Raw genomic sequence first — 20,805 nt, 5'->3', positions numbered from 1 at the left:
TTTACAAAAGTGGTTTTGAAGCTTATTGATTATGCCCATGTATTTCCAAATGTTTTATGATAAGTCCAATACAAAATGCTCTCACTTATTTTATTTTAAACAGTGTGTTATTTTTGGATTGTTCGACGTACCAGTACCTTTGTGTATTGACACCCTATATTTTAGGTTTTGCGGTATAGTTCCTTGGTCTATCACATCAGTATAACACTTGGGATATAGCATAAATGGGTGAGCAATCCATCTTTTGGAAGACATTTACTTATATGTTGAGTGTTTTAATATATGGTCCAGCTGGGGGCTTTGACCCCATCTAGATAGCTAGTTTTCATTAGAGACTTCATCGACGAGAGATGAGTATTGTATTGTCATAATTTTCTTGACACAGATTGTATAAAAATGAATCACCATTGAATATTATTATATCTTCCGTACTTTGATTTATGTATGGATTATGCTTATGATTTCAATTAAGGGGTCTCTCAGCCTTGATTGTTTGGGATGCCCGTCATTGCTAGAGCTTTGGATCTGGTCATGAAAAACTTGGTATTAGATCACAGTCCATAGTCCCAGGGTGTCTACGAAGCCGTGTTGAGTAGAGACCTTTTTATGGGTGTGCAAGCCATACTTATAAGAAGGAAGATACGAGGCATTTAGGAGATGTTTTCTATTCTTTCATACTCTAGATCGTTCCATTATGATGTCCATATTAAAGTTATCCAAATTCCTTATTTACTCTAATTTTATTAGCTCTATCTCATTATCGAGGCGAGATGAGTTCAAGAGTTTAGATTTCCTAATGATGTGGTCTTTTCTGATTGAGTTATCTCTAGAGCTATGAAATAGTACAAGGACTTAAGAAGAGTCCATTAGTGCTTCAAAGTGTATTTATTCAGGTGCATACCTCTATCTTAATGAAAACGTGCTTTTCACCTTGAGGTATGAAGTGTATTTAGTACTTTTAAAAATCCTTGTTGTAGATTTCATGCTTAAGGGTAATGAGATGTAGTAGAATCTTGGAATAATATTTCCACCCAAATAGTAGTATTTGTTAAAGGGTCATGACCTATTAGTAGTAAGATTGTCCCAAAGTTAGTTATATGAAGTCATAATTTTAGAAGTTAGAGTAAGGATGACTTTTGCATTAATAAGCTAGTTTTAGTTGTATAACCATTGATTGAGGGATGGGTTGTCATTTTATAGTGATAGACTAATGTGGTTGCAATATTTGTAGATTGTATGGTATTCTATAAAGGAAGTGACTGCTATGATTATTATTTATTCAAAATAGGGAAGGATCTCAAAATTGATTTTTATGGTGGTTGTATAAATCATTTATAGGCTATGAATGGAAGGGGTAGATCAATCAATAAGTTATGGGTAGAGACTCATTGGTGTATATGGAATTTGAAGGTAGTGGGGATGTATTTATGGGTAAGTAAATATGATGTGAGAAAGTGGTGTGTTGATAAGATCGTAATGGATTATATTAAAAGATTAAGATTGATTATCAATATTATGTGACTTTACCTCCTTGACTTTCTTTTCTTTAGTAGTTGTAAACTAGTACTACATGTGAGAAGGCATGTGGTAGATTCTAATATGCGGTGGTAATATTGTGGAAAGATGAACTTGTGGGCGGTATTTAGGTTAAATGACGTAGTTGGGTTGATTTTCCAATTTAATGGACTATTATAGTATGTGACATGCTTCATCAGTGTTACATAATAGGGGTTATATAATAGGCTTGAACTTTACATGTGGATTGTGGTGATAAGAATAGAAGCTTAAGACTAATGATGCATTTTTTGTGGGGATGAATTAGCAGGCTTGATGTCAGGTGTGAAATAGCCTAGGTTGAAAACTTGTGGAAAAAGAGTGGATAATTGTGATATATATACATGAGGACTAGGGTAAAATGATGAATTGTGGTCGAGTCATTAAGTGGGTGAGGGCATAAGTATATAAAGAATAAGTTGAACCCCGAGGTAGCATGTTGTTAGATAAGGTTTGATGTGTATAAGCGTCATGTTTACCTAGCTCACATTCTTGAATTTTGTAGTATAGAGAAGTATGAGACGTTTTTGTATTGTTTACTTTAGAGTTGAATTGAAGAAATATAGGTACGCAATATGTACCTTTGGTATAGTTTTATAAATTTTGTTAAGTCATAAGTTATGTGATTGGAGATCTAATGTTAGTGTGTTGAGTAGTAGAGAATGAATCATTATGTGATATGGAGTGTGAATATGTATGCTCATGAGAATGTGAGTTTCAGAGTGATGGCTATAAAGGCTAGCGAAAGTTAAGAGTAGCATTACCGAAAAGCAATGCCTTTAAAGTATAGTTTATCAGGGAAAGTTTAGATTTTATGTGTACGGTGATACCCCATTATGCTGAGTGTTGTACTTGTATATTTAATGTGAGGCTATGTCTTCAAGCTTAGGATTGTGATTTTGATCTAACGGGGAGATGGTGATTTAAGGTAGTTCTCGAATTTTCTCAGTGTGGCAAGTTGCGGAGAGGATTCATGATAAACCTATTCCTATTCAAGCAAACTTATCCTACTTCAATTTAAGAGGTCACTCAGCTAATGTCTTACGTCATGTATTTAAGTCATGCCTATGCCTATGGTTCGAGTTCTCTATGGACTTATGTTCATGATCTGACCTCCAAACTAGAAGTAATAATGACTCTTAGTAATCCAGTCTTTCATGTATTCAAGCTCTATGTTATGATGCTCATGACTCATAAAGAAATCCATGTCTTATATCATGCTTAGTTCTAAGAGAACTATGCTTTTTATATAGTACCAGTTCAATTTACGTCGGGATTAGCCAAAGTGATAAGGTCCATGCCAACTCATGACTATTTCATCTCTGAAAATGAGAAGAGATAGTTGTAGAAGTCCTTGTCTCAATCGGTGACTTCATGAATTCCAAACTTATGTTATACGACTCAGGATGTAAGAACTCATGTTTCTCACTATGTTCTGTCCTAAAGACTTATGCTATGTTTTGCTTATGCTAGGGTGACTCTCTACTTATGATCCAGACACTTGATATATGAAGCCCTTCATGATTTTATCGTATCTTCACCTCATGTCCAACCTTGAGTAGATCAACAAATATGGTTTATAATTATGTAGTGTTTCTTCCATTCATGATACTTATGCTCGGGTCCCTTAATGACCCTCCATATGTTAGTATGATGGTGATTGTGGAAGACTAGTAATGTGTTAGGTAGGGGAGTAGATATTCTTGAAGGTGAAAATTTTTATGCGATTTCTTGAGCTAAGGTTATAGGAGAAGGGGGAACAAGGAGATGAACTTTCGTTATGTGAAATAGTTAGGACAGAGATATGTGGTGAAAATCTTTGTGAGAGTGATTGAATTTACTGGTCGAGATTTATGAAGTGGGTGTAGTAATGATAGGCTTGAATGTTGTGATTGATGAAAAATCAAAACAATGTTTTATATGGTTGGTACTCCTTGATTTAAAACTCGAGTGTGTTTAATGGTAGTGATAAGGTGAAGTAATTTTCTTAATGGGATGTAGAGTACAGGGTCCAGTGGCTTAAGTTAACAACTTTCTACTCCGGGTTAGGCTTGAACATAGAAGTGTTATACGGTGGGACTCAAAAATCTCATGGTTAGATGTGTTATGGGAGAATTGTAAGTTGGAAATGATGGAGTATGTTATATGTTTTTTGGGGCATAGTTGAGTAGTGTCTCTAAGTTTTAGGTTTATTCATTGTATCTTGTAAGGTAGAGAATATTTCTATTTCTTATCTTCCACAAAATCTTATTTCATGATTAGTACCAATGTAAATCAGGCCTATGATCACTAAATATACTCATACCATATGATGTGATAATTATGATCCCTAGAACTCATGTGCGAGGTCATCTCTATATCGATTCTTATTATCTCTCACTTTATGCTTGCATGTTTCACTTGGGGTTATCATGAATATTGTTTGATGCCTTTGCATATTTTTTGAGTAAAAATGTTCAATGCGAGGTTACTTTTTTATTCCATACTTTAAGAGCTTTAACAAATCCCTACCAATCATTCGAGGATGAATGATCCTAAGAGGGGGATAATGTAATACCCCACTTTTTTGGGCTAAGGTTAAACCATCTTTCCTACTTTTATAGACCCAAACCCAATTGTTTCCACTTAGATATAAGTGTAAATGACACTTCCTTAGTGTGGGAGTGTCCTTGGAGATGAATATACCCCATAAGAATCTCCTAGCTCAAAAGTTAAGTTGAGCACTTTCCTATCGATTGACTTTTAGTTGATGATTTTACTTGGTTCAAATTCCAGTGACTATTTCTCCTAGGATATAAAGATTCGTATGTCCTACTATATATCAAATCACATCCCTTCAAGTCTTCTTTCCAACGCCACCAACTGTTCATTAATCCGAGTTTGGAGTCAAAAGTTATGAGTGTTTAAATGAGACACTGTCTAGGCTAGGTGATGGGGCATGCGCCTCCCACCTAAAGTCTAGGTGATGGGGCATGTGTCACCCACTTTATTCCTGTGCCATGGGTTGTGCACCTCCTGGCTAAAGTACAGCAGCATAAAGGCTTCATTTTTTGTATTATTTTAAGGGCAATAAGGTCCTTTCATGTTCCATAACCGTCCCTAAACATCTATAGAATAAATTAGGGTCATTATTCATGTTTTAATGCCCACAAAGCCCTAGTTCATCTTCCTTAAGCTCAAGAGGAGAAAAGTAACCTAGGGTTAAGATATCAAGCCTCAAGAGTCAAGGTTTCTCAATGTTTCCAACAATGTAAGGTACGTGGGGCTATCCTAAACCTCATGGGCGTAAATTTACTATTTTAAATAAGCTCTAAAGAGTACATACCAAAATGGGTTTTGAAAGTATTGAGGAACATGCATTGAAAATCCCATTTTATAATAAAGTCTTGTAGGAATTGTGGTGTCGAACCCTAAATTCAAAATGTTTTCATGTGTTCATGTGATATTAAGTTTGAGAAGTTAAATGAGATCATGATCTATGTAATTCCCTCTCTTGCTATGAAACCCATTGTTTTTACATGTTGTGGGTTGATTATACGGATAGATAAAAGCTTGAGTTTGAAGCTTTACTGTCATGTATAAATTGTACTATTTTTATGACTAAATAAAAGGGTGTTTTCCTTGATTTATAAGTGTTCATATTTCCAATTGAGAGTTGCAGACAATCGACAAAAAAAGATGACCACCGTAGATAAAGTATTGAAGAGAGAAATTGTTTTATTTTCATGTGCTTTCGAAGTATGAACTCACACCTGACTTTTAAATCTTTTGGGTGGTCAATAATACGTTTTGAAATAAATAGGACAGTAGAGATGTTGTGGTATGAAATGAAAGACTTACAAGTCTGGGTATGATGGTACCGTATTATGTTGTGCCTGAAATAGAATAAGGGAGAAATAATTATAAGAAGAAGACATGTTTTAAGAGTCTAAAATTAGGCTTGAGAGTGTTAGATGGTTACTAGACAAAGGCACAAGTTCGGATAACTCATTGTCCAAAATCGTGATTTGTCAACACTGGTTTATGTTTCCCTAAAATAGAGATTGTACGCTGGCGACGACCTTGTGGCATAGTAGAGATTCAGAGACTCTAACCCTTGTGCCAAACTTGGGTTGAGGGCTTGACTGCCGGGTCAAAGGAAGATTCCATATGTTACGACCCAAGCCGGGGCCCTGGGCACGATGGGCATCCCGAACAATCAAGGCCCAAAAGACCCCTATAACTTCCCAACCCACTAGTGATATTGTCTGTTTTGGGCCTAAGCCCGCATGGCTTTAAAATGCATCACTAGGTAGTAAGACTTTCTTTCTTGTATACCCAACATCCCTCCTGTGTTTTGCCGATGTAGGACTCCTTCCTATGTTTGGGTGTTACATACACCCCCTTATGGACTTAGCATCCTCACTAAGGTTTGCCCCATCGAATGGGATATGTCTACACTCAGGACTGAGGTTTGTCCTGCCTTACCGGTATTTGCCTACACTCAATTTAAATTATGGCCCACATCGACAAAGCTGGCACAGGAGCGGCTCTAATACCATTCTGTCATGACCCGAGCAGGGGCCCTGGCCGCAATGGGTATCCTAAACCATCAAGGCTTGAGAGACCCCTGTAACTCCCCAACCCACTAGTGATATTATCCTCTTTGGTCCTAGGCCCGCACGGCTTTAAAATATGTCACCAGGGAGTAAGGCTTTCTTACTTATATACCCAGCATACCTCCTGTGTTTTTCCGATGTGGGACTTCTTCCTATGTTGGAGTGTTACACCATATAGTTCGTGGAGTTACAGATTGTAAGATGTACCATCTAGCTCAAAAGAGAAATAAAGAGTTGATTCGTGGTTTACAAAATTAGTTTTGAAGCTTATTGATTACGCCTATGTATTTCCAAATGTGTTATGATAAGTAGGTTACAAAATAATCTCACTTATTTTATTTTAAATTATATCTTATTTTTGGATTGTTCTACGTACTAGTACCTTTGTCTATTGACCCCTATATTTTTGGTTCTGCGGTATAGTTCCATGGTCCATCACATCAGTATAACACTTGGGATATGACCGAAATGATTGAGCCATCCATCTTTTGGAAGGAATTTACATATATGTTGAGTTTTTCAATATATGGTCCAACCGGTTGAGTATTGTATTGTCAAAATTTTCTTTACATAGATTGTATTAAAATGAATCTCCATTGAATATTGTTTTATCTTCCACACCTTGATTTATGTATGGATTATACTTATGATTGCATGCTAAGGGGTCTCTCGGGCCTTGATGGTTCGGGATGCCCGTCGCGGCCAGAGCCTCGACTTGGGTCATGACAGTAGTCCTTTAAGAGTTTTGTGTAGGGTGAGATTTTCTCTCAATTAGTTTTTATACCTTTTTATTAAGTTTTTAATATGTAGGCCGATTGGCCAAAATCATATCCATAATATTACGTTTTAGTATGCTTTTATTTTTTTCTGAATTATCATCTCTATAGTTTGCAAACTGTAAGCTTCCGCATGACGCCCTCTCGATTTCAATCCTAACACTAATTTCATATTAATTGCAGGAACTCATTTATTTACAATTAATCTTGATCATCCACGTATTTTAATTTGACAACGCCTTTCAAATTAATTCTTTACTTAGCTAGTTTATTACATTTCTACCACCTACAAACAAACATTGCCCTCAAGGTTGATCAATAAAATCAGGGAACCTAGATAGCAATTCATTATTTTTTGTCTTCCCAAGTTAAATCTTCAAGGGTAAGATTGGTCTATTGAACCAGCATTTGACAACTTCAATATTGCCATTTTTAACCAGTTGGTACTGTAATATAGCTAGTGGTTTCACCAAGAACTGGCCATCTGAGCTGGTGGATGGTAGATTAGTCTATACCAGAATGTGAGACCCCACTTTCTTCTTCAGTGAAGAGACATAAAACACAGGATGCACATGAGAAGGGGAAAGTAGATCCAATTTATAATCCACGGACCAACCTTAGCTAACATTGTGGAAAGACCATAATATTTGGAACTGAGCTTGAGGTTTCTTTTCAAAGCTATGGAAGTCTGCCTATATGGTTGGAGCTTGAGGAACACTAGATATCCCACTATGAATTATCTCTCAGTTCTATTTTGATCAGCATAAACTATTATCATATTTTGAGCTTGCCAGAGTGTGTCTTTAAGAAATTGTTGAAATTGTTGCCTCTATATAATCACGTCATCTTCAGCTAGTACTATCGAATCAGGTATAGTTCCAAGAGATATATGAGGGGGTGAATACCCATAGAGGGTCTTAAAAGGAGAATATTGTAAGTTGCAATGATAGTTAGTGTTGTACCAAAATTTTGCTAAGGGAAACCATTGTTTCATTGAACAAGACTATTGGATATCATAAATATTGGATATGTTTCAATACACCTATTAACTCTTTCAGTCTGACCATCACTCTGGGGTGATAAGTAGTACTAAACTTTAACTAAGTTCCTACAACTTGAAAAACTCTTGCCAAAAATTGCTGAGAAAGATTTTATCTCTATATGATACAATTAATTCAGGAAACCCGTATAGTGTATGGACTCTCTTGAGAAATTTCCAAACCTCTTGTAATGCATTAAAATGGTGTGAGAGTGTCATAAAATAGGAAAGCTTTAAGATTCTGTCCACCACAAGATAAATAACACCCTTCATTTGAGATTTTAGAAGTCCTTCTATAAAGTCTAAACTGATGTGCCTCCAAGCATGATCTGATATCGACAAGGGTTGCAGTTTATTTGACCTATCTCACAATTAGATATATAAGAAACTACCATATCCTTCATTTCAGGCCAAAATAAAACCTGAGACAACCTCATCAATGTACCTTGCAGACCAGACTGACGTCCAATAGTAGAGTAATGAAAAATGTTGATCAGTTGTTTTCTAATATTCCTAGTGGCTCCTATATAATATTTTCTTTCCTTCTCAAAACCTCAAAAGTGTATTTGTACAAACTAGGTTCCATAGTGCTCACAACATGCTGAACAATGGGATCATGAAACTTTTTTCCTCTTTCATAACTGTTATAGATTTCTTGAATACAAATTGGCAAGTTGGTGTTGATGGCTGAAAGTGTAGTAGTAGGCCTGACATTCATATCAACATTTTCATCTCTTCTAGATAGGGCATCAGCTACCCCTTGTTGAATGGTTTTGGTTACCCTTTGATGTAGCAAATATGAAGATCAGTCCTAATAGTGAAATACTTATATTGAAGGTTGTTTTTCCATTTATTCATAACATTCAGCAGAGCCAAATATTCTTTTTCACAAATATATTTTCCCCAATGCTTAGGATCTAAAACGTTGCTAAAGTAAGCAATAGGTCAGCCTTGTGGCATGAGAACTATCACAATTCCAATGTTGCAAGCATCAGTTTCAACAATAAACTCTTGAGAGTAATCTAGTAGTGCTAGAATAGGTCTACTAGACATAGCTAATTTGAGCTCCTTGAAAGCTTCATCATCCTTCTTAAACAAGTTGGATAATGGTTTGCGGATCAAGCCATTATTTGCAATATACTTTCTGTAATACCCCTTTAATGTCTTAGGTATAGGACAATCTAGCATAACTTGTACCTTATTAGGGTCTGTGGACACCCCTCCACAATGATGGCATGGCCCAAGTATTCTTCTCTAGATTGGCCAAATGAGTTGTTTGACCTCTTGTCCAGTAAGCTTTGAGCCTGTAGAACCTGAAATACAGCTTCCATGTGTTGCAATTGGTTAGTAAGATTTAAAATATAAATTAAAATGTCATCAAAGAATACTAGAACTAATTTGCTAAGGTAAGGTTGAGAAATATGGTTCATAAGTACTTGGAAGGTATCTGGTGCATTAGTGAGATCAAATGACATCACTTTGAACTTATAATGGCCCATGTGAGTCCGAAATGCTTTCTTGTGTACATCCTCAAGCTTCATTCTAATCTGATGATAGACTGCCCTCAAATCCATATTTGAAAAAACTGTTGCACCATGAAGTTCATCTAACAAATCATCTACAAATGACATGATCCAATAGTTTGATTGGTGCTAAGGTTCTAGGATATTCAAACATTGACTTGTACCTTTGCAACAACTTGATGAGGTAAAGGTCCACATCTTTTGAACCCGTAGACATATTGGTAGTACCAAGAAAATATGAGCCTTGATTATATGCCCTTTCTTCAAAAACTTCCCTATAGAGTTGCATGATCAGATTTAACTTCCTATCCTTGGAAATCCCTTTTAGTATTACCTTGGCTCCATTCTTAACTATAGTGACACAATTCTTCTCATGGTCAAACTTGATTGGGTTGTATTTCTTCGTAAATTCATTTCCCAAAACTATATCACACCCACCCAAGTTGATTATTCCCAAATCTTCCTTAAAGGTCTTACCTTTCATGGTCCAAGTTATGCCTAAATAATGAAATGTGCAGTACAATAATTTCCATTATCTACTGTTATCCTATTAGGTAAAGTGAAAGTAGGCTTTAACCTAGTTTCTTTGATAGTTTAAGCATCAATAAAACTATTGGTACTCTCAGAGTCTACCATAAATGTCAGGAGCCTTTCACCATAATAGTACTCCCCTTTGTGTACCACCTGATAAAGCATTCATGCATACTACTTCTGCCATCTCTTGAACTAAATCATCACTATTTTCTTTGGTTTCAATATCATTAAGACCATCCGTAAGATCCGTAATTACTTCACATATGTCGCCTATGATGTATTTTAGTTATTGATACTTGCATTGGTGACCAAGGTTGTATGTTTCCCCACACTTCTAACAAAGGGAGTTGGCTTTCCAATATTCATACACTTCTGCTCACCCTATATGTTTGTGGAGGTTTACCAGATCCAACTCTAGTTGCAGGTATAATTGTATTGGGTGTGTGAACTACCTGAACCCCTAGAGTCATGACTGATCTGCTACTCTATTTTCCCTTCTTCGCCGTAGTTTCTAAAGTCTTCTCTTGCACCTTCTCTAGCTCAATAGCAGTATTCAAGGTTTTTGGCTTAAATAACACATATTCATCTTTGTTTCATCTTTAAGGACACCAATAAAAATAAAGAGAAAATGTGACTTGTAAAGCCCAGGGTTCGTGATCAACATTTGAGCTTTCATAATTTTAAATTTTTTTAGAAATTCATCCATAAATCCTATCTGCCAAAGGCCATTAAAACTTTTTATTACATCTTCAGATCTCTCAGTATTAAATTTATCACATAGATCTTTACTAAACCCTCCCAATTATTCAGTCCTTCATCCAAAAAATATGATTGGCACCAAGATTCAGTTGTACCAATAAGTTGCATTACGACTATGTCAACCTTTTGTTCCTCACTTATATGAAAACTTTAAAGAATTTTTCACACCTTCTGACCCATAGTTTGGGATCAGTACTATCAAACAAAGGAAATTCTAATCTAGGAATAGGAAGTTACCAACTTGGTTGTTGATTTTCTCGCCCTTCAAAAGCTAGATTGGGTTGCGCCCCAAGCTCTGGATCTCATCCATGTGGTATATGTCTTGGCATTCTAGGGTTAGGAACTAGAAATAGTCCATTACCCAGACCTCCTTCTCTGGTTTCACGTTGTTGATGCATCTAAATGGTTGTAAGTCTCATCATGATTAGATCTAATGACTGCGCAACCTTTGTATGATCACGAGGCAGAGTTGCATATGCAAATGTCATTTACCTTTTTGACCCGCCAACTGTTCAAGTAATTCACTGTTCTTTATTATCGATTCCTCATCCTTTGTTGTCCTATCATTAAGGATTATTAACCGAGTGCCTTTATTGATAGTCATAGTGGAAGTAAGTCGCAGGGTTGAAGGCTTTGATACCACTTTGTAACACTCTTAGGAAATAAGATGAAGTTTTTTTTGGGGACAAATTTCTATTTATACTGATTCAAAATGTAAACTACAAGAGAAATAATTAAATGGAATAGAAATTAAAAGATGAATTCAGGACATTGTAGATCTATTGATAATGACCTGCAGTTGAGGTTTAGAATAGAGGTGAGAATAAGAAGAAGGAGGAAAGAACGTAAGAGAGAAAAATGATGAGAGAGGAGAGAGAAAAAGAGAGGAGGTGAGAAAAATTCTTGTAGTTAGTTGCCACTGTAGCTCTCCCTTGAGTTTGTTATAACCTTCTCTAACTTCATCTGAACCGTAGGATCTCATTTATTCACAATTAATCCTGATCGTCCATGTATTTTAATTTCTCAGATCCTTCCAAATTAATTTTTTACTTGGATAGTTTATTAAAACTTCGGTCAACCTTTAATTGTTGGAGCACTTTTCTCCAACTTTTGATATTTTTTTCTTGGTTGTGTTGAATCACTTCTCTCCAACTTTCATTAGTTGAAGCACTTCTCTTCAATATCTAACACTTTGTTTTATCTTGATTGTATTGGAGAACTTCTCTCCAACTTTCATTAGTTGAATCACTTATCTTCAACATCTGCCATTTTTTGTTTGATTGTGTTGGAGCACTTCTCTCGGACTTCCAATAGTTGAAGCACCTCTCTTCAACATTCTCTTGTTGGAGCACTTTCTCTCCAACTTTCGTTGATGCACTTGGTCACCAACATTCAACGTTGTTGATTGTAATAACCTTCCAATTCTTCTTCATTCTGACTTTTCTCTGGCCTGGCATTTGTCATAGGCTAGATGGGTGGTATATATTGGTCATAACCGCCTGCTAGTAGCGGAAGCTCTTTGATTCTTTAGTAGGAGAGCAGAAACTCTTTGATTTTGATACCAATTTTAAGGAAAACATTTTATTTAATAGACTGAAATAATTCTCTTTATTTTCCTTACATTTGACGGAACACCCCTATTTGTAATAATAACAACCAAATTAGGACCGGAAAACCTATTCCTATACCAACTTGGATCAACAAATTCTAATCCTAACCAGTCATGAATGAAAATAATACTAAATATTAAATCCTAAACAATTAAAGAATCCTATTCCAACTTTAAATTATTATTTCCAACAGATTCGAATGGCCTCCTTTAAGACATATGATCAGGACCATACATTGTGAGGGTCAACATTGTTATCATGAAACTAATCAAGTTGCGAATGCACTTACTTAAATGGAGTATTACCAAAGGTGACTTGTGGATCCTCTATATGTCTGATTTCCCCTCTACAACTGCTGGACTTATCATTTGGACCAGATTCAAATGCCCTCTTTAAGATATAGAAGAATTTTGTTTTAGTCGTACTGGATATTTTCACCCTGTTTTCTGTACATCTGTATATTAAGTTAATTAATCATTTTTATGTGGGGTTATAGTCCCTACATGCGTTGTAATTGAGGTAAGGACATGTAATCTCCCCTAATTATAATTTTTGGTGATATGAAAAGGTAACATCACCATATGGCGGATTTTTCTTTTAAAAAAAGGAACAAATCTCTAAGTTTTACTAATATTTGTTATAATTTAACCTATTTCTTTTGATGTCCTATTTCTGAATCAGAAACACTCGTACAATTACATCGGAAGTTACAAAATTTTGTTGGGGTGTGGTAAATACTATAATACATTCACGTATAATCAAAAGGGTTCATGGAGGGGTTGCTAGACATTCACAGATTCACTAAAAACATAACACACCAGTATTACTAGACTAAGCTCGGTGGAAACATTAGTCAATTTGCCTTAACTATCTTCTGATGCATTATTTTTCAGCAAAAGTTAAAATGAATCTTTACACAAGTAGGCCTAATTCAATGTTTTTCTAGCCGATATATATAGAGTATACATTGATCTTGATGAGACTATCAACTACCATGGTACATGACTCTATCCTTCTAGCTTTGGCTGCAAGATGAGGAATTAAAGAACGCTAAAGATACCGTGAAAAGATATAGAAAAACCAACAGAACATCCTTAATTTAATGTAATAGTTTTCCAGCATTACTGTTCCATCAAGCGCCTTCAAGATTTAATATATGTTAACAAGAGAATAAGTCCGTTTGCCAATGTGTAAATGTCATTTATGTCCCACAAACTCTAATTGTGTAACACCCCACATTTTGGGGGAATTTGAACCCGTCCTTCGTAAATATATAGACCTGAACCCAATGATTTCTATCTTAATATAAGTGTGATGATCAATTATATTGGAACATCTTTGGATATAAATTGAAATCACAAAAATCTCCTATAGCTCAAAGTAGAGTTGAGAACTTTCCTACCAATTGAGTTTTAGTATACGTTTTAAATTGGGTCAACTTTAAACGACTATTACTCCTAGAATATAACTAGTTAGGTGGCCCATTATATACCAAATTAAATCCCTTCGATTCTTCTTTTCAAAACAACTGACTGTTCATCAATCCGAGTTTGGAGTAAAAAGTTACGAGTATTTTAGTAGACATTGTCTAGGGTGCGGTGCGCGAGGCAAAGCTTTTGCCGCGTGATTCGGTCTGCGGCGTGACCCCTCACTTCCTAGACATAAAAATACATTTTCCCTTATTAAATCAAAGTTAAAATTTCCCTTTTACCCCATATAAAGCCCCCAATCCATTTTTAATTCCTAAATTTATCCCAAAGTAGGAGAATCATTCCCAAAATCTCCAATTCATCTTCTCTCCCAAAAACCCCAAACTCCCAATCTAAAGTTCAAGATGGGTCAAAGATTATGATTTATTGTCAATGTTTTCTCATTAATTTTGTCATCAAGGCTATGAAAAATGAATTCAAGTCTTCATATTGATTTCGAGCTAGAGTCAAGCTTCAAAATTAAGGACTCAAGCATTTCCCAAAGTTCTTTCATCAAAAAGGCATGTTGGCATGGCACTCCCTTATTTTAATTATCTTTAAACTGTGATATTTACTTGATATTGTTATATTTTGATGGTGTTTAAAGTTAGGATTAAGGGATTTTGATTTAAACTAATCTTATTGGTTTTCTCTTGTTTCTAAGGTTTTCTATGCTAAGAAAATAGTTGAATGTAAACTTAGATGGTGTCTTATAATAAGGGTGGAATTTGGTAATATAGTTTCATAATGTTTATGGCTTTTGCATGATAAAATTTTGTCACGACCCGAGCCAAGGCCTTGGCCGCGACGGGCATTCCGAGCCATGAAGGACCGAAAGACCCCATAACATGCTATCATGAACATAATCCATAGATAAATCAAATGTGAAAGATATGATGAAATTCAAGGGAATTTATAATACAAACTGTGTCTACAAAATATGAAAATACAACACTTTGAATACCATCTACAAAGTCTCTACTGAATACTAACTGTCTAGACAGGAATAAAACCCTGGCTGGACCATATACCGAAAGACTCAACATATAAATAAATGTCTTCCAAAAGATGGATGGCTTACCAATTCTTTCATATCCCAAGTGCTCTACTGATGTGATGGACCATGGGACTATAGTACAGAACCTGAAATATAGAGAGTCAATACACAATGGTACTGGTACATAGAACAATCCAAACATAAAATATTTTTATACAACATAAGTGAGAGCATTTCATAAAAACATGTCATCATAAAACATTTGAAAATACATGAGCATAATTTGATGAGCTTCAATGCATTTTCTTGAAATCATGACTCAACTCTTTATTTCTCTTCTGAGCTAGATGGTACACCCTACAAGTCTAGTACCCATGGGTTATATGGGTCCGCTATTTACTCATCGGCCAAGCCCTAAATCTATGTTTACCGCAAGGATCAAAGTCCTATTTACTAGTCTAGTATACTAATGTTCAGAGGTAAGTATACATTGGTCATTCACGTGTTCAGAATCCAATCATATTACTCGAATCGGCAAAATTTGATTTCCAAAAATGATCTCTTACACTCAAATGCCTTCTTCGGGTAACCATCTAACTCACTTTATGCCCAATTAGTCTTTTAAAACATGTATCTTTCTCAAAATATGGTCTAAAGTCTGAAAATTCTATAGTCTAGTCTGGTCTGAGTGTGTTATGGCATTTATCTGATTTGGTATCATCATACTAAGACTTGTAAGTCGAATAAGCCATACAATGTCATGTTACAGTCTTATCATTCAAAACATAATGTTTGGACTACCAATACATTCAAACAAAACAAGATAATTTGTATTTCAAAATATATGAAGACTTACGCAAAGATTCTCTCTTTCAATTCTTAAACATGTGGTGGTCAATTACCTTGTAGTAAACCATGAAATTCTTTGACTAATCATCTTTATCATTTACAACCCTTTTCTTCAATTTACAACCAATACCAAGTTCTTATATAATAGTAAACAATGGTGATCTCATACTTCTAATTATGCAATGGAACAACTCATAACACATAAAATCAAAGGGTGTCACAACAAGATAGCGAGTTTGGTTATTTATGCTCTCAATTCGAATTTCAAAGCCAAAAATGCATGTTCATGCATATGCGAGTATGGTTCAAATTCAAGGGAAGGCTTCAAGATCAAACATTATATCATTGAAAAAGATTTCATGATTCAGCTATACAAGCAATTGTTTAAAACCCTTTTATAAACATCATAATATGCTTTCAAAACTTTGTAAAACAATAACTCATGCCCATGGAGTTTTTAGGGCAAGCCCACATACCTTAATTTTCTTAACTTGAGGATGAAACCCTAATCTTGATGCTTTCTTGAATGATCTTGATCTTTGGAAAGCTTGAATTCTTGATTTCTTGGGGATAAAGGAATTGGATTTGTTCTTAGGAAGAGGGAGGGTTTTTCTTTAGAGTTAATTGGAGAAGAAGGGCAAATAATGCCCTAACTGATGACCCAAGTCATTTTAAGAATGATTAGGTTGAGGGGGAAAAGACCCAATTGTCCTTCTGATATTTTAAATCAGTAATTGCATTTTGCATGCCCAGCGTGATGCGGTCTTATTGCGGTGGCTTACTGGTTCAAAAAAAATGGTCAAAACTTTTTCCTCAGGTATCAGATTAAGGTGAAATTGGTATCATTGGAAATCTAACTCAATTATATATAATTTGGTGGGCCTTGAGCTGAAAAATTCAGCAACTATCAAAAGTTATACACGTTGAAGTTGACCCTTATAGAATCGAATACCAAACTTTAGACGAATCAAAGGCTCTTAGCTCAAATTTGCTCTTAGTGATTTCTATGAATATTTTTCACCTAATAAGAAGTTCACACACTAGGAAAAAGATCATGATACTTGAATTCAAATTATAAATCAAAAACTAGATGAAAACACCTTCACCGTGATGTACGTGCCAATGGAAATGTCATCGCGATGTGGCCCTACACTGTGACTTGCTAGATTTGTGATCCAAACATGACCCAAACCTTGTCGGAAAAATCCAAAACTCCCCTGAGACATACTTCTTACATCCCTGAACATGTATTAACTCAAAAACTATCATCTCGGGGTCAGAAAGGTCTAAATAGGAATCCTCGAAGTTTTGGGGTCTTGAAGAAGACTAAGCCCCCAATACTTTGTGAAAATTTTGAGGCATATAACTAAAAGCTGAATTAAGCTAAGAATAGTACGAAGTATTACAGTTTGGGTTCATAACGCAGGAAAGACAGGTTAACTTTAGCTCAAAAGTACAGGGTGTTACATTATCTCCCCTTTAAGATCATTCATCCCTGGATAATGGGTACGAACTTGTTGAAGCTCTAAAAGTATTGAATAAAGAATGTAACCTCGCACTAAACATTTTACCTCAACCAAATATGCATAGGCATCAAAAGAGCTTCATGATAACCCCTAGTGAAATGTGTAAGCCCAAAACATGAGGTAATGAAACTTTTCATAGGGATGATCTTGAACATGAGTTCTATGAATCTTAATCATCACAACACAAGGCATGAGTTAATTTGGTGATAATAGGCCTAATTCCCATTGGTACACTCATGAAATGAGATTTTGCGGGAGATAGGATAAAAGCATTCTCTACTTTACATGATACAATGAACATACTTAAACTTAGAGACACTACTCAGCTCTGCCCCAAATGATAAATAACATACCTCATTATTTCCAACTTACAATTCTCCCATCACACATCTAACCACAAGAGTTTGAGTCCCACTGTATAATACTCCTATGTTGAAGCCTAACTTGGAGAAAGAGGTGCTATTGTAAGCTGTGGGACTCCATACTCTACATCCCTTTAAGAAGGTTACTACACCTTATCACTACCACCAAACATCCTCGGATTTTAATTCAAGGAGTACTAACAACATAGTACATGGGTTTTTGTTTTCATCAATCAAAACATTCAAGCCTATCATTACTACACCCACTTCATGGATCTCCCCACTAAGTCCAGCAAATTCAATCATTATCACAAAGATTTTCTCCACATATCTCCTTCCTAACTATTTCACATAACAAAAGTTCACCCCCCCCCCTTTTTTCACCTACAACCTTAGCTAAAGAAATCACATCAGAATTTTTCACATTCAAGAACATTTACTCCCCTACCTAAGACATTACTATGCTTTCATAACCATCATCATACTAACATACGGAGAGTCATTAAGGGATACGAGCATAAACATCATGAATGGAAGTAACACTATCTTATTATAACTTATACGTATTGCATTACTTATGATAGGGCATGGGATGTAGATACGATACAATGGGCATGAAGTGCTTTACATATCCAATGTCTAGATCATAGATAAAGAGTTATTTTGACATAAACATACACAAAAAGAGTTTTTAGTACTGGGCATAGTGAGAAACATGTGTGCACATATCAAGAGTTGTATAACATAAGGTCGAAATTCATGAAGTTAAAGATTGAGACAAGAATTATACTTGAAGCTATTGCTTCTCATTTTTAGAGCTAAGATAGTCATGAGTTTACATGCACCTTATCACTTTGGGCTAGAACTGACATAAAATGGGTTGATAACACATAGGAAGCATAATTTCTTAGAACCAAAAATTATATTATGCATAGATTTTATGGATCATAAGAAACATAACATAGATCTTGGATACTTAGAATATTGGATCACTATGGGACATTATTGCTTCTAGTTTGGAGGTTGGAACAAGACATGAGTTACATAGAGAACTCAGACCTTAGACATAGGCAGGACTTAAAATAGATAAGACATTGGTAGAATGACTTCTTAAATTGAAGTAGGAGGAGCTTTCTTGAATAGATATAGATTTTATCATGACTCTTTCCTAAAACTTGACACCTCAAGAAAATTTGGGAACTACCTCAATTCATCATCTCCCCCATAGATCAAAGTCACAACCCTGTACTTGAGGACATATCTTCTCATTAAATCTACAAGCACAACTCTCAACACAAGGGGATATCGCCATACACATAAATGCTATACTCCACCCTGATAACTATACTCTGAAGGCATTGTTTTCTAGAAATGCTACTCTTAACCTTTGCTAGCCACTATAGCCATAACCCTATCATTCCCACTCTCATGATTATACACATCCACACTCCTTATCACATAATAATTCATTCTTTGCTACTTAAAACACCACTATTAGACCTCTACTCGCATACTTACAATCTTAACAAAATTGTAAAACTATACTAAAGGCACATACTGCCTACCTATATTTCCTCAATTAAGTTGTAAAGAACATCACACAATAATTCCTTAGTTTTCCCCGTACTACACAATTCAAGAACATGAATTAGGTACATATTACACTTAGACACATCAAACCTTATCCAATAACATGCTACCTAGAGGTTTCAACTTATTTTTATATACCTAATATTCTTATCCACTTAAAGACTCAACCATGATTCATTGTTTTGACTCTAGCCTTGTACATAGATAACAATTATCCACTCTTTCTTTGACAAATTGCCAACCTAGGTCATTTCATATCTCACATTAAACCTACTAGTTCATTCCCACAAAACATGCATTATCAATCTTGAGTTACTATTCTTACCACTCCACTCCATATCTAAAGTTCAAGCCTATTTCCTAACAACACCCATCATATGAAGCATGCCATATACTATACTAACCAATCGAATAAAAATATCAACCTAAGTCTCTTATTTCACGTAACTGTGGCCCATAAGTTCATTCTCTCCATAATACTACTACTAGACCTTAGAGTCTCTCACACACCTTCCCACGTGTTGTACTAGTTTACAACTATTACAGGAAAAGACAATTAAGGGGTAAAATCACATAACAAGGGTTGTCGATATTAATCTTATAATATAAGACATTACGATATTATCAACACATTCCACTTTCTCACGTCATATTTACTTACCCATACATACATCCCCACTACCTTCAAGTTCCATATACAACAATGAGTCTCTACCCATAATTTATTAACTAATCTACCCCTTTCTATTCACAGCCTATAAATGATTTCTATAACCACCATAACTATCCACTCTAAGCTCCTTTGCTGTTTTGAATAAATAACAATCATGGCTAACCATTTCCTTCACAGACTATATACAATCTACAAATCTTGATACAACATTAGCCAATTACCATAAATGAGCGAACTACCCCTCGGTCAAGAGTTATACAATTAAAACTACTCATTTATGTGAAAGTCACCCTCACTCTAGCTTCTGGACTTGTGACTTCATATAAATAACTTTGGGATCATCTTACTACCAATAAGGTATGACATCTTAGCATATACTACTACTCGGGTGGAAATACTATTCCAACATTTTGTCACATACCTTTACCCTTAAGCATGAAATAATAAGGATTTTGAAAAGGACTGAGTACACTTCATACCTCAGGCTGAAAAATACGATTTAATTAAGATAGAGGTATACACTAGAATCAATAACTTTGAAGCACTAATGGACTCCTCTTAAGTCCTTGTGGTATCTCATATCTTCACAAATAACTCTATCAGAAAGGACCACATTGTTAGGGATTTAAACTCTTGAAGTTGTATCACCTCGACAATGAGGCCTGACCTATAAAATTAGAGGAAGGAAATAATTTGGATAACTTTCATATAAAAGATGCTATAGAATGAACTAGAGTATGAAAGAATAGGAAATAACTCCTAAATCCCGGCTAGCCTCTTGATTATAAGTGTAGTGTACAATACACCATAAGTATGACTCTGCTAGACATGGCTTCGTAGACACCCTGGGATCATGAACCTGGCTCTGATACAAATCTTGTCATGACCCGAGCTGAGGCCCTAGCCGTGACGGGCATCTCAAGCCACAAAGTCCCAACAAACCCCA

General features: G+C 35.5%; 1 long non-coding RNA gene across 3 annotated transcripts; it reads right to left on the bottom strand.

Annotated features, from left to right (window-relative positions):
- Positions 1-327: 327 nt before the first annotated feature.
- On the bottom strand, positions 328-11,713 carry LOC107851831. Of its 3 annotated transcripts, none has more exons than XR_007050482.1 (2): positions 9,165-11,713; positions 328-5,429 (listed from the first exon to the last, which is right to left on the bottom strand). It is a non-coding gene; the product is annotated as an uncharacterized LOC107851831 (long non-coding RNA). The 3 variants fall into 3 exon arrangements; XR_007050481.1 differs by lacking the exon at positions 328-5,429 and adding an exon at positions 7,917-8,328 and having other exon boundaries at positions 8,413-11,713; XR_001669182.2 differs by lacking the exon at positions 328-5,429 and adding an exon at positions 7,917-8,328.
- Between the last annotated feature and the right edge of the window lie 9,092 nt (positions 11,714-20,805).

Source organism: Capsicum annuum, unplaced genomic scaffold (assembly GCF_002878395.1).
Source record: "Capsicum annuum cultivar UCD-10X-F1 unplaced genomic scaffold, UCD10Xv1.1 ctg5258, whole genome shotgun sequence".
Classification (NCBI taxonomy): domain Eukaryota; kingdom Viridiplantae; phylum Streptophyta; class Magnoliopsida; order Solanales; family Solanaceae; genus Capsicum; species Capsicum annuum.
This window is presented reverse-complemented; position numbering and strand designations above follow the sequence as displayed.